This window comes from Cervus elaphus, chromosome 20 (assembly GCF_910594005.1).
Source record: "Cervus elaphus chromosome 20, mCerEla1.1, whole genome shotgun sequence".
Taxonomy (NCBI): domain Eukaryota; kingdom Metazoa; phylum Chordata; class Mammalia; order Artiodactyla; family Cervidae; genus Cervus; species Cervus elaphus.
In genome coordinates, this window is record NC_057834.1 from 30,824,944 (window position 1) to 30,837,140 (window position 12,197).

Genomic DNA, 12,197 nt, shown 5'->3' on the forward strand with positions numbered 1-12,197 from the left:
TTATTGTTCCTACCAATACCCCTGTATTTGGGGGGACGAATATCCCCGTATTTGCTGGGGGTGGGGTGGTGGTGGTGAGCCTTGTCTTTTCTTGCTCCCATATGAAAATCTGGGCAGGTCTTTTGACTTCTCTGGGAACTCTTAGGTAATAAAAAAGTCCTGTGGTCACCTTAAATAAACAAACACAGATTCAGTTTTAATCAACACGTTGGACTCCACCTCAGGTAGCTGCTTCAGTCTGTTGGAGTCCAGAATCCTGCTCTTGGGGAGGCGGTCATCAACCCCTCCCCACCCCCCAGGTGGCTTACTGGTCCAGAGTTGAACAGGAGAGAGAGAGGGGAACAAGCAGGGCAGGGAAGTTATGACTTGGCTGCTAAAGTCATGGTGGTCCAGCTCTCTTAGGAGGCATTTAAAATTCTCTCTCTCTTAGGCACTTTTGTGGGTCCTTTGAAGAGCCTCCTCCTCCTTTGATAGGGATGTCTTGTTGTCTTCTCTTCATAAGAACTTGAAGCATCTTTATTCTGGCTGGTTGTCCACCCTTTCCCTAGCCCCGAGGATTCTAGTGATCCTTCCAGGGGCATACTGCTGAAAACTCTGTCCCTCTAAAATGGCCATCTAGATCAAACTTAAGATGACCCCATGTATAGCTACATCTGACCCATAGAAAATTTTCACTTGTTATTTATTCTGACCAAGCCTGGGAGTGCAGGTTGGCCTCCAACTAAGTAATCTTTGCTCTTCTGAAAAGTAGTAGCTAGCTAGCCCATCTTTCCTCTCTAGGTCTCCCAGGTGGGAGTCAGTCACTGGTCCACTGTGACCCCCGAACTACAAGGAACACAGATTAAGTGTCCCAGCTGGTCCATTTCAAGCCTCTTCCCTTAGCCTTAAGGGGAAACGCAGGCACTCCCTGCTCCAGGAGGAAGGGCAGACCTCGGAAAAGCTCTCTCCAAGGGAATTCTCTTCATTCTCTTTAAAAAACCAACTCAGCTTTTTTTTTTTTTTTTTAATAGTCTTAAGGTGGGTGAAGAGTTTAAGTCTTTACCCAGTTCCAGGATACCTCCCTGGTGAATGGAGAGTGCAGTCTGGCCCCTCCTTTGCAATGAGAGAGGTACTGTCTCCTGGAAACTCTCACTTTCACTTCCTATAATACTTCTCAGGTTTCTTCCTTCTATTAGGTTGGTGAAAAAGTAATTGCAGTTTCAAACCAAGAATTTTAAATCATTATAACTAGGCTCAAACACAGCTTTATAATCAAAAATAGGATCAATTACAATCAAGACATTTTTGCCAACAAGAAACAACTTTGTTCCTGTAGCTTAAAAGTCTGTGCTTTGGGATTTGACAAACCCTTGGAAACCATTTTTTGTTTCCTGCTGGTTGTGGGAGCATTTTCCCTGCAACAAGTTGTTGAGATGCTTGAAGAAGTGGTAGTTGGCAAGAGGTCAGGTGAAGACTGCAGATGAGGCAAAACTTTGTAGACTATTTCATTCAACTTTTGAAGTGTTGGTTGTGTGACATGCAGTTGGGCGCTGTCCTGGAGAAGAATTAGGCCCATTCTGTTGACTAATACTGACTGCAGACGTTGCAGTTTTCATCTCATCTCATCGATTTGCTGAGCATACTTCTCACATGTAATGGTTTCACCGGGATTCCAGAAAGCTGTAGTGGAACAGACTGGCACCACCAAACACTGACCATGACATTTTTTTTGGTGCAGGTTTGACTTTGGGAAGTGTTTTGGGAGCTTCTTCTTGGTCCAACCATTGAGCTGGTTGTCACCGGTTGTTGTGTACAATCCACTTTTTCTCCTGTGTCACAATCCAATTGAGAAATGGTTCATTGTTGTTGCATAGAATGAGACAAGACATTTCAAACAGACAAGATTTTTGATTTCCAGTCAGCTCATGAGGCACCAACTTACTGATCTTTTTCACCTTTCCAGTTTGCTTCAAATGCCAAACAACTGTACAATGGTCAATGTTGAGTTCTTGGGCAACTTCTTGTGTCATTGTAAGATCAGCTTCTATGATCCTCTCAATTGGCTGTTGTCACCTTCCAATGGCCAACCACTGTGCTCTTCATCTTCAAGGCGCTCGACTCCTTGCCTTTTATTGCATTCATCTGTGAAGAGGTATAATCTACTCAGTGATGTGTCCCTCTCTTGGAAGGCAGAGGCTATTTCCTACTCATCTGGAATTCTCCACTGCACCAAACAGAGAGTCTGGCTCATAATGCTTATTATTCACTAGGGATCTGCCAAATTAGTAAATAAATGAACAATAAATTCATTTTTGCTGCACAAAATTCAAGGTCAAATTAGTGACTTCACAAACAGGAACCTGACCAGAGTCACAGGCTTCCCTGCAGTTCTATTCAAGGAGTTGTTTTTCTTAAGGCTGTCCTGCCCACAGACTCTTAGTACAATGCTCAGGGGACCAGCTGGCATGAATGTGGCTGTGCTGAAGTTCAGGGAAGTGAGAACTCAAGGAGGGCAGATTTGTGGACACCCTAGAGAGGATCCTTCGGGAACCACCAGGTGAAGACTGAGCCAGGACATGCCCAGCTCATCCCACATTGCCAAGCCTCAGTGACAATGATGGGTTGCTTTCCTTATTTTTAACTAAGAGACACAGAATTATGCCCTGTTTCTCAACAAGTTATATAGCTAACGATAAATATGGCTATCTGGGGCTCTACTGAGCAAATGTGAGTCTCTGAAGGCTTGTCCTGAGTAGGTTGGTGAGGACCTCTGTCCTCTTGATCACAGAGCTTCCCCTGGCTGCCTATGCACACCCACAGCATCAGGAACATCCTCCCTCCCTCCTCCACTAACTGCTGACTTCCTCAATCTCCCCTCTGCCCCACTCTCGTGAAATCACAAATGGACAACAATAAAAGGCCTTGGATTGTCATTTTCAGAGAAGGCAACTCAGGATAGTATTTTCTTTTTTATTTTTAACTGAAGTATGGTTGATTTACCACGTTGTGTTAGTTTCAGGTGTATGCATAGATATTCAGTATTTTTGCTGATTATGTTCCATTATAGGTTGTTACAAGATAATAATTCCTTGTGCTAGAGAGTATATCCTTATTGCTTATTTATCTTATACATAGTAGTCTGTATCTGTTAACCCCTAATTTGTCCTCCCTTTCCCGCTCCCTTTGGTAACCACAAGTGTGTTTTCTATGTGAGTCTGTTTCTGTTCTGCACATAGATTCAGTTGTATTACCTTTTTGATCCATATATAATTGATATTATACTGCATTGGTCTTTCTCAGACTTAGTTCACTATGCATGATATTCTCTAAGTCAATCAACATTACTACAAAAGACAATATTTCATTGCCATTCTATTTTATGGCAGTTTCCAATGGATGAAATATCCTTTTCCATATCCTCACTCTCAGTTCAGTTCAGTCACTCAGTTGTGTCCAACTCTTTGCACCCCCAGGGACTGCAGCATGCCAGGCTTCCCTGTCCATCACCAACTCCCGGAGCTTGCTCAAACTCATATCCATTGAGTCGGTGATGCCATCCAACCATCTCATCCTCTGTCATACCCTTCTCCTCCTGCCTTCAATATTTCCCAGCAGCATGTCTTTTCTAAGGAGTCAGTACTTCGCCTCAGGTGGCCAAAGTATTGGAGCTTCAGCTTCAGCATCAGTCCTTCCAATGAATATTCAGGACTGATTTCCTTTAGGACTGACTGGTTTGATCTCCTTGCAGCCCAAGGGACTCTCAAGAGTCTTCTCCAACACCACAGTTCAAAAGCATCAATTCTTCGGTGCTCAGCTTTCATTATGTAAGAAAAGAAAAACGCCATTCTCTTCTCTTCTTTTCTCAGCTATTGGTAAGGCCTCCTTAGACAACCATTGCCTTTTTGCATTTCTTTTTCTTGGGGATGGTTTTCATCATCACCTCCTGTATAATGTCATAGTTCCTCCATAGTTCATCCGTCCATAGTTCTTCAGGCACTCTGTTTATCAGATCTAATCGCTTGAATCTATTTGTCACTTCCTCTGTTTAATTGTAAAGGATTTGATTTAGATCATACCTGAATGCTCTAGTGGTTTTCCCAACTTTCTTCAATTTAAGACTGAATTTTGCAATAAGGAGTTCATGATCAGAGTCACAGTTAGCTCCTGGTCTTATTTTTGCTGACTGTATAAAGCCTCTCCATCTTTGGCTGCAAAGAATATAATCAATTTGATTTCGGTAATGACCATCTGGTGATGTTCCTGTGTAGAATCGACTCTTGTGTTGTTGGAAGACGGTGTTTGCTACGACCAGTGCATTCTCTTGGCAAATCTCTGTTAGCCTTTGCCCTGCTTCATTTTGTGCTCCATGGCCAAACTTGCCTGTTACTCCAGATGTCTCTTGACTTCCTACTTTTGCATTCCAGTCCCCTATGATGAAAAGGACATTTTTTTTGTGTGTGTGTGTTAGTTCTAGAAGTTCTTGTAGGTCTTCATAGAACTGTTCAACTTGAGCTTCTTCGGCATTAGTGGTTGGGGTGTAGACTTGGAGTACTGTGATACTGAATGATTTGCCTTGGAAATGAACAGAGATCATTCTGTCATTTTTGAGATTGCACCCAAGTACTGCATTTCAGACTTTTGTTGACAATGAGGGCTACTCCATTTCTTCTAAGGGATTCTTGCCCACAGTAGTATATATAATGGTCATCTGAATTAAACGCCCATTCTAGTCCATTTTTGTTCACTGATTCCTAAAATGTCAATGTTCATTCTTGCCATCTCCTATTTGACCATATCCAATTTACCTTGATTCATGGACCTAACATTCCAGGTTCCTATGAAATATTGCTCTTTACAGCATCCTCACTTTAAGTCTATATATATATCTTTCACCCTAAAGTGAGTCTCTTGTAGGCAGCTATTGAAGGGTCTTGTTTTTAATCCAGTCAACCACTGTTTAACTTTTGATTAGAACATTTAGTCCATGACATTTAATTATCAATAGATATATACTTATTACCATTTTATTCCTTGTTTTTCAGATGTTTTTGTTGTTCTTGGTTCATTTTTTTTGTTTTTCCCATTGTGGTCTAATGGTTTTGTTTTATAGTATGTTTAAGTTCCTTTCTTTTGGTTTTTGTGAATCTGTTGTATGTTTTTGATTTGTGGTTACCCTGGAGTTCAAATATATTGACCCATAACTGTATCTACTTGATTTAAATTGATAATCATACACAAGTTCAAACACATTCTAAAAGATCTATATTTTTGTACTCCCCTCCCCCACATTTTGTGATTTATATGTCCTATTTTACATCTTCATTCCTATAGCTTAATCACTTTTATAATTTTAAAAAATTTACATACAGACTTAAGTGATTGTCCATATGTTTATATATTTGCCTTTCCTATTTTGATTTTCCCTTTCCCAAAGATTCTTGCTTTTTTTCTGTTTAGTGAAGACCCTTTAATATTTCTCTTGGGTAAGTTTAGTATTGCTGAATTCTTTTAGTTTTTGCTTATCTGAGAAATTCTTTACCTCTCCCCACTATTCTGAGTGATAATCTTTCTGGGCTGAATATCCTATGTTGCAGATTTTTCCCTTTCAAGATTTTGTATATATCATGCTACTTCCTTCTGGCCTGCAAAATTTCTGCAGAGAAATCAGCTGATAACCTTATGGGGATTCCCTTGTAAATGACTCTTTGTTTTTCTCTTGCTGACTTTAAAATTCTTCCTTTAATTTTGCCATTTTAATTATGACATGTCTTGGTGTTGGAGACCCTCTGTGTTTCCTGTACCTGGGTATCTGTTTCCTTCTTCAGGTGTGGGAAGTCTTCAGTCATAGTTTCTTCAAATATATTTTCAATATCCTTCTTTCTCTCTTCTCCTTCTGGAACCCCTATAATGTGAATGTTGGCACATTTTATATTATCCCATAGATCTCTTATGTAGCTTTGTGTTTTTTTTTTTTTTTCACTTGTCTTTCTATCTGCTGTTCTGATTGGGTGATTTCCATCATTCTGCCTTTCAGATAGCCTGCGCATTTTCAATGTCATCTAGTCTTCTATTCATTGCTTTTGGATTGCTTTTTCTCTCAGAAATTGATTTGTCTCTTTTTGATTGGGTCTTGTTTATAGTTTATAGTTCCTTGTTAAAATAATCTGTGCTTGGATGATTCTCTTTCTTACTTCGGTTAGCATTTTTATTACCAACTTTTAAAATTCACTGTCTGGTAGATTGTCTCTGTTTTGTTATTTTTCAGGGTTTTTCTCTTGCTCTTTAAGTTGAGAGGAGCTCCTCTGGCTTTTCATTTTTCCTCAGTTTCTCTGTCTCTCTGTACTTACATGAAACAGTTATCTATTGTGGTCTTGAGAGAGTTTTATATAGGAGCGTCCCTGTGTAGACTGTGTGCCCATTGCTCTTGGTGGGAAGGCTGGATCTGATAGGGATGCCAGGAACATCTTTCACAGAGTGTGCTGGCCACTGTAAACTGGGAGGAGCGGGAGTCTGCACGGGTGTGCGGTGGAGCTTTCTGCTCAGTGGGATCTGCTCTGAAGTTGCTGGAGCGGAAGCCCTGAGGGTCAGGCGCTGGCTGGCCTGCTCCCTCTAAGTGTGTGTCTTCCCTCCTCTTGCTACTGGGACCTTCGCTCCAAAGGAGGGGAGTGCTGAAGAAAGTGGGGCTCATGTGCCTACAGAAGTCTGTTTGTGTTGGCGTCTGTGGCTTTGCTCAGGCATAGCCCAAGGTTGCATCTTTCCCTTGTTGTGGTGGTACCAGATCTAGTGCAAATTTGTGGCATGGAGTGGGCAGGGCCAGAGCATTCCCTTGGCTGGCACTGGGGATTGCTGCATCGTGGTTATGGGAACAGAAGTCACTGCACTGCCTTCACACGTCTTGGCTGCTTCTGTGGTCCTGTTGGAGTAAGTGCCAAGAGTATCCATTGCCGCACCACCTAGACAACACTCCACGGCCCTGGGTCACCTCTGAGTCCCTAGATGGAGTCCTTTCTTAGGTCCTGACCATGCTACACCCCATGCCAAGCTGTGGCATGGAGTGAATGGGCCCAGGGTATTTGCTCAGCTTGAACTGGGGAGCATGGCAAGGTGGCTGCCAGTGGGTAGCCTTCTCTCTGCCCTGTCTGGGGATAAGCCAGCACCCATACAACCCTTACAAGTGATGTGTAGGCTTTTCTGTCCTTTCTGTCTGTTCCAGTGGTTCTCCAAGCAGCCTAGAGCACTTGTTTCCTATGCAAAGGACCCCAGGACTGGGATACCCAGTCTGTGGCTCAACCGTCTTACTCCCCATGGTGAGCATCTGCCTGTGTGATCTTCTGTTTCCTCTCAGTATCCTCCTAGGGACACAGGTCCTGACCTGATGCTTTTCTTCCCATCCTACCCAATCACATGGGAATCTTTCTTACAGCCTTGGCTGTGCAGTTCTTCTGCCAATTTACAGTTTTCCATGAGAATTGTTCCTCATATAGATGTATTTTTGATGTGTTTGTGGGAGGTGGTAAGCCCCATGTCCTCTTGCTCTGCCATCTTGAAACCCCTAATCTTTACTTTCTGAGGGCATTCTCATATTCCATATAAACTTATTGGTATAATATCTTTCAGAGTCCTTGGTTATAAGCAATAGGAATAGATATTTGTTAGCTTCAGCTAAAAGGAATTTATTGGAAGGATATTAGGAAGTTAACATACTCAAGAGAAATCCAGAATGGCAAGGACAGAACGAGGCCAGCACTGGGGCTCAGGGGTGGCCGGACATTGTGAATGGTCGTTTGAAGATACCCTCACAGGCACGTGTGTGTGTGTGTGTGTGTGTGCGCGCGCGCACACGCAAATGTGAGTGCTCAGTCATGTCCAACTCTTTGTGACCCCATGAACTGTAGCCCGCCAGGCTCCTCTATCCATGGGGTTTTCCAGGCAAGAATACTGGAGTGGGTTGCCATTTCCTCCTCCAACCCTCACGGGAGCCTCTGCTTTCACCATACACAGCCCCCACGTTTCTCTGCTCAAGATGTGAATTTCCAGTAGAGGGTGTGATTAGTGAGTTTGGGTCCCAAGCCTGCCTCCATGACAAGGTGGGATTCTGTGATTGACAACTCACCCGAATCACACCACATCAGGAAGGCCAGTTCCCCAGATAAAGTGCTGCTGAGTAAACAAAAGCAAACAAACAAAAGCTAAAACCCTAAACCAGATGCCTCTTAAAAATTGTTTCAAGAGCAACCTCTGCTAATATATTTGAAATGTGATTCTGTTTGCCAAAATTCAGTTTATATGTGACTCTGTGTAACTAATCACGTTTCTGTTTCCATATTAGCTGCTGGGAAGTGTACAGCCCAATTGTGTCTCAACCTATAGAAAGCAAGTAGAATTTGCACGGTGACCATGTTGTCTTCGCCCCTCTCCTGGTTCTTTTTTATATTTTTGATGTTCGTTTTCCTTTCTAATTTGCCATCTTGGTTCTTGCTGTGGGGTTATTTCTTTCTGGAATAAGGCAGAATATAACAGAGCAGATTTGCTTGTGACTCTTCAGGAATGTGTTATGGTGTAAAGCACGGTTCATCTGTATTATGAATTTTCCCATTGGAAGGACTTGTAATCTGAAAGCCAGCAAGCAGTTATAAAGATATCGTGGCACAGTATCCCTGCAGTTCTCTGCTTTGAAAGCTTTCCCAGAGTGATTAGGTGCAAAGAACTTGTATCATACTTTCACTGCACAGCACTCCTGTGTTTAGAAGAATGCAATTTGACCTGGTAAAACAGGCCAGTTTCATGTAAGAGAGAGAGAGAGAGAACAAAAGGAAGTCATCTGAAGCAGCCTGGGGCAGAGCCCCGCTCATGGGTTATTTTCCGTGTGACCTCAGCTGAGCTCTCTCTCTCTCTGGAGGAGATTGCCTGGCCTGGGAGCACCAAGGAAAATTTGGCAGTGCCTGGGGGAGTTAAAGTGCAGCCAAAAGCAGCAGGTGCCAGGAACGGGCCGGAAAACTCTGGTGAAATTCCCAGCCGCATAGCAGCTTCAGTTCGGGTTTGGAGAGTCAAAGCTGGGGTTGGAAAGATGGGAGGTCTGCCTGCTGCCCTCAGAAGAACCCCAGCTCCACCCTCCAGCCTCCATGATAAGCTGACTTTTCCTGCCTGAGCCCAGAGGCAAGGAGAGGTGCGAGGGTAATGTTCTTTCATCTCAGGATCTTCTGGTTGTAGCAAGCAGAAGTCTACTCAGGCTAGCTCAAATAGAAGACACTTGTTTGTAAGGATGTAATGGATGCAAAGGGCAGTCCTTTAGACATTCAGGGAAGTATCATGATCTTCGTGGCCTTCCCTGGTGGCTCAGATGGTAAAGAATCCGCCTGCAATGTGGGAGACCTGGGTTCGATCCCTGTGTTGGGAAGATCCTCTGGAGGAGGGCATGGCAACCCACTCCAATATTCTTGCCTGGAGAATCCCATGGACAGAGGAACCTGGTGGGGTACAGTCCATGGGGTCCCAAAGAGTCAGACACAACTGAGTGACTAAGCACAGATCATGATCTTCTCAGGGGCTGGGACAGAAAATTCAGGAACTGTCAATCCTCTCCATCCCTTGGAGGCCCTCAGAGAGCTCCCTTACTTCTGCTTCTCTGAGCTTGAGTATCCACAGTTTGCTGTCCCTGGGTTTCTTTCTTCAACCCCCATGACTGGTCCAGCTCATCTGCTTATCCTGAGCACGTGACTTGACTGTGTCTACCCCTTGTCTAGCTGGCATGGCTAGGAGGAGCAGGTCTCATGAGGGACAATAAATGCGAGCTTCATGAAAGGTGTTGATGCTGGCTTTCCCCTTAGCTGCAGGGCCGCTGAGGACCTTTCAGACCTTCAGAGCTCTTGTTAGGAGTGATGTGGAAGGAATTCCTGCTCCCCAGGACCACTGGACCCATGACTCAGAGGACCCTGAGGTGTCTCCTGGTTTCTGGAGGACAGTGATGTTTGGGACATCCGATGAAATGCAGACTCACTTTGTGCAGGTTGAACCTAACTCTCCCCTCCTAGGGAATTCCTCCAAGTATGAATCTCTTGAGATAGAGCTGTCCAAGTTCGGGGAACCATTAGGGATCACTCACAACCAGTCCCAGCATCAAAGCAGTGCTTTGAGACGTCGGAAGTTATCGACCCACTTGTTTTATTCCTCCCTGGGCAGAACAAGACTTCAACACGTGAGGCCACACTGGCTCCCAGGCACCTTCGCTGCTTTGGCTCAGGCCTTCCTCTCCTCGGAACTCCCTGACAGGTGACCCTCCCCAGTCACTACCTGACTGAATCCTCCCCTTCCCTTCAAGCCCTACCCCTGACCAACCTCCTAGAAGCAGCCCCCGGCTCGCCTACCCTTTCCTCCCCGTCTCCCTCCGCACCTGTGTCTCGGCACACACGGCATCTGGTGCCTCTGAGCTGCTCACACTTGCGCGTTTTCCTCTCTAGGCTGGCTGTCCTTGGAGGACGTCTCTGTGTCCCTGAGAGCGCGTGACCAGAACCCAGCTCAGAGTAGGTGGGCTGGTGTGCTGAAATGCGTGCTGTCACACAGATGGACCTCTGCCCCTGCCCGCAGCCCCTGGAGCAGGCTCCTGCGGCCCCCAGGTCACCCTGACACCCCGCCTTCTCAGCCAGCAGTGGGCCCTGCCCCTCCCTAGAAACCGGTGCCCCGTTCGGATCCCTCCAGCTCACAGCGGGCACTTCTGCTGTGGAGGGGCCCCTGCCCTCCACGCGGACCCCCACTGGGCTTCTGTGTTCTTGCACAACAGGCTGTCCTACCCACTGCAGCTCTCGGGAGACAGGCTCTAGACTCCGGGGTCCCAGGGTGCCCCCTACTTCACTCCTGTCCCCTGAAAACTAAGGGCCGGTGGCTAGCTTCAGCTCCCAGGCATGCTGCATTCCCGACTCTGAGGAAGCCAGTCTACTTTTTGTTCCTCTAGTGAGGCCAAGCCAGTGGTCAGGATGGACGGGAGGCTGAGCAGAGGGGGAGGCCTGCCAGTAAGTGGGGAGCGGAGCCCGGCCTGCTCTCCCACAGGAAACCACTGACTGGAAACTCTGAAGTGCTCGGAGGCAGCTCGCAGCTATCATGCGCCTCCCGCAGCCCCTGCGGACAGCTCGTGAGACACTCGGGGGACAGAGGGGGCACAGCGGCCCACGGAGCCCAAGGCAGAGTCGCACCGGCCGGAGGACAACAGCCAGCGTCCGGAACACTTGATTTTGGCATCAGTTTCCGGTCACCCCAGACGGTTCCTTCAGCGTACCGCACACGTGCTGACACTCTCTGATGCAAGGGAGCACAAACCCTGGCAGGAGGTGCTGGGGTCTCCATCCCCCTCGTCCTGAGTCATCTCAGGAGCCGAGAGGGGACCCAGGGCATCTCAGGGGCTGCGTCATGTGGCACAGCTGGTATCTTTACTTTGGGGGTGGCTCATCACACGCGTGCGGGTGACAATCACACCCAGTCATGAGAAGTCTCCTGAGTCTGCACAAAGTAGGGTGAAATCTTTCATCCAGGAAGAGAAGAGCCTGTGTCACTCTTCTAGGTTTTGTCTGGGAGGCTTTTTTCTCTTGGTGATTCATATTTGGACGGCTAGCTCCAAGGGAGGCCACTAGGGTGAGGTCTGAGGATCAGGGGCTGGCGTGTGGTTCAGGTGGGGAGCTGCTCCCCCCAAGACCCACAGGAGCCAGCGGCCTGGGCTCCTTGGGACTCCGCCCTCCCTCCCTCACAGCAACTTTGACGGGGAAGGACCTGGCTTCCCAGTGTCAGGCCAGGGCGCCTTCCTCTGCGAGCCCTGCAGAGCCAGGAGTGGAGGAGAAAGGGGAAGGGGCGCTCTGGCTGTCATCCGTGACTTCTCCCCTCCCTGAGGGGCTGTGGGGGCGGGGAGCTGCACCCTCAGCCTGCTCCCGGGAAGCACTCCATCTGCCTGGGTGGGTTTGGGTCAAACGCTGGGTGTTTCTTTTCTTAGCAGTAGATTCCTTCTCTCCCTCCTGGCTTATCTTTTCTTTTGTTGCTTCAGCTCCTTCTGGGTCAGCAGTTGGCCTCTGTCCCCATTCCTCGAGCTGACTCAAACCACCCTCTCCTCTGCACATCTTTCCACATCTTCTTGTTCCTTCTTCCGTTCTCCAGAGGCCTGGAGGGACTCTCCTCCTATATTCTCTCTGGCTTGCCACCCGCTACCCCAACCCTTTTCCCCCTCTCCTCTTCCCTCT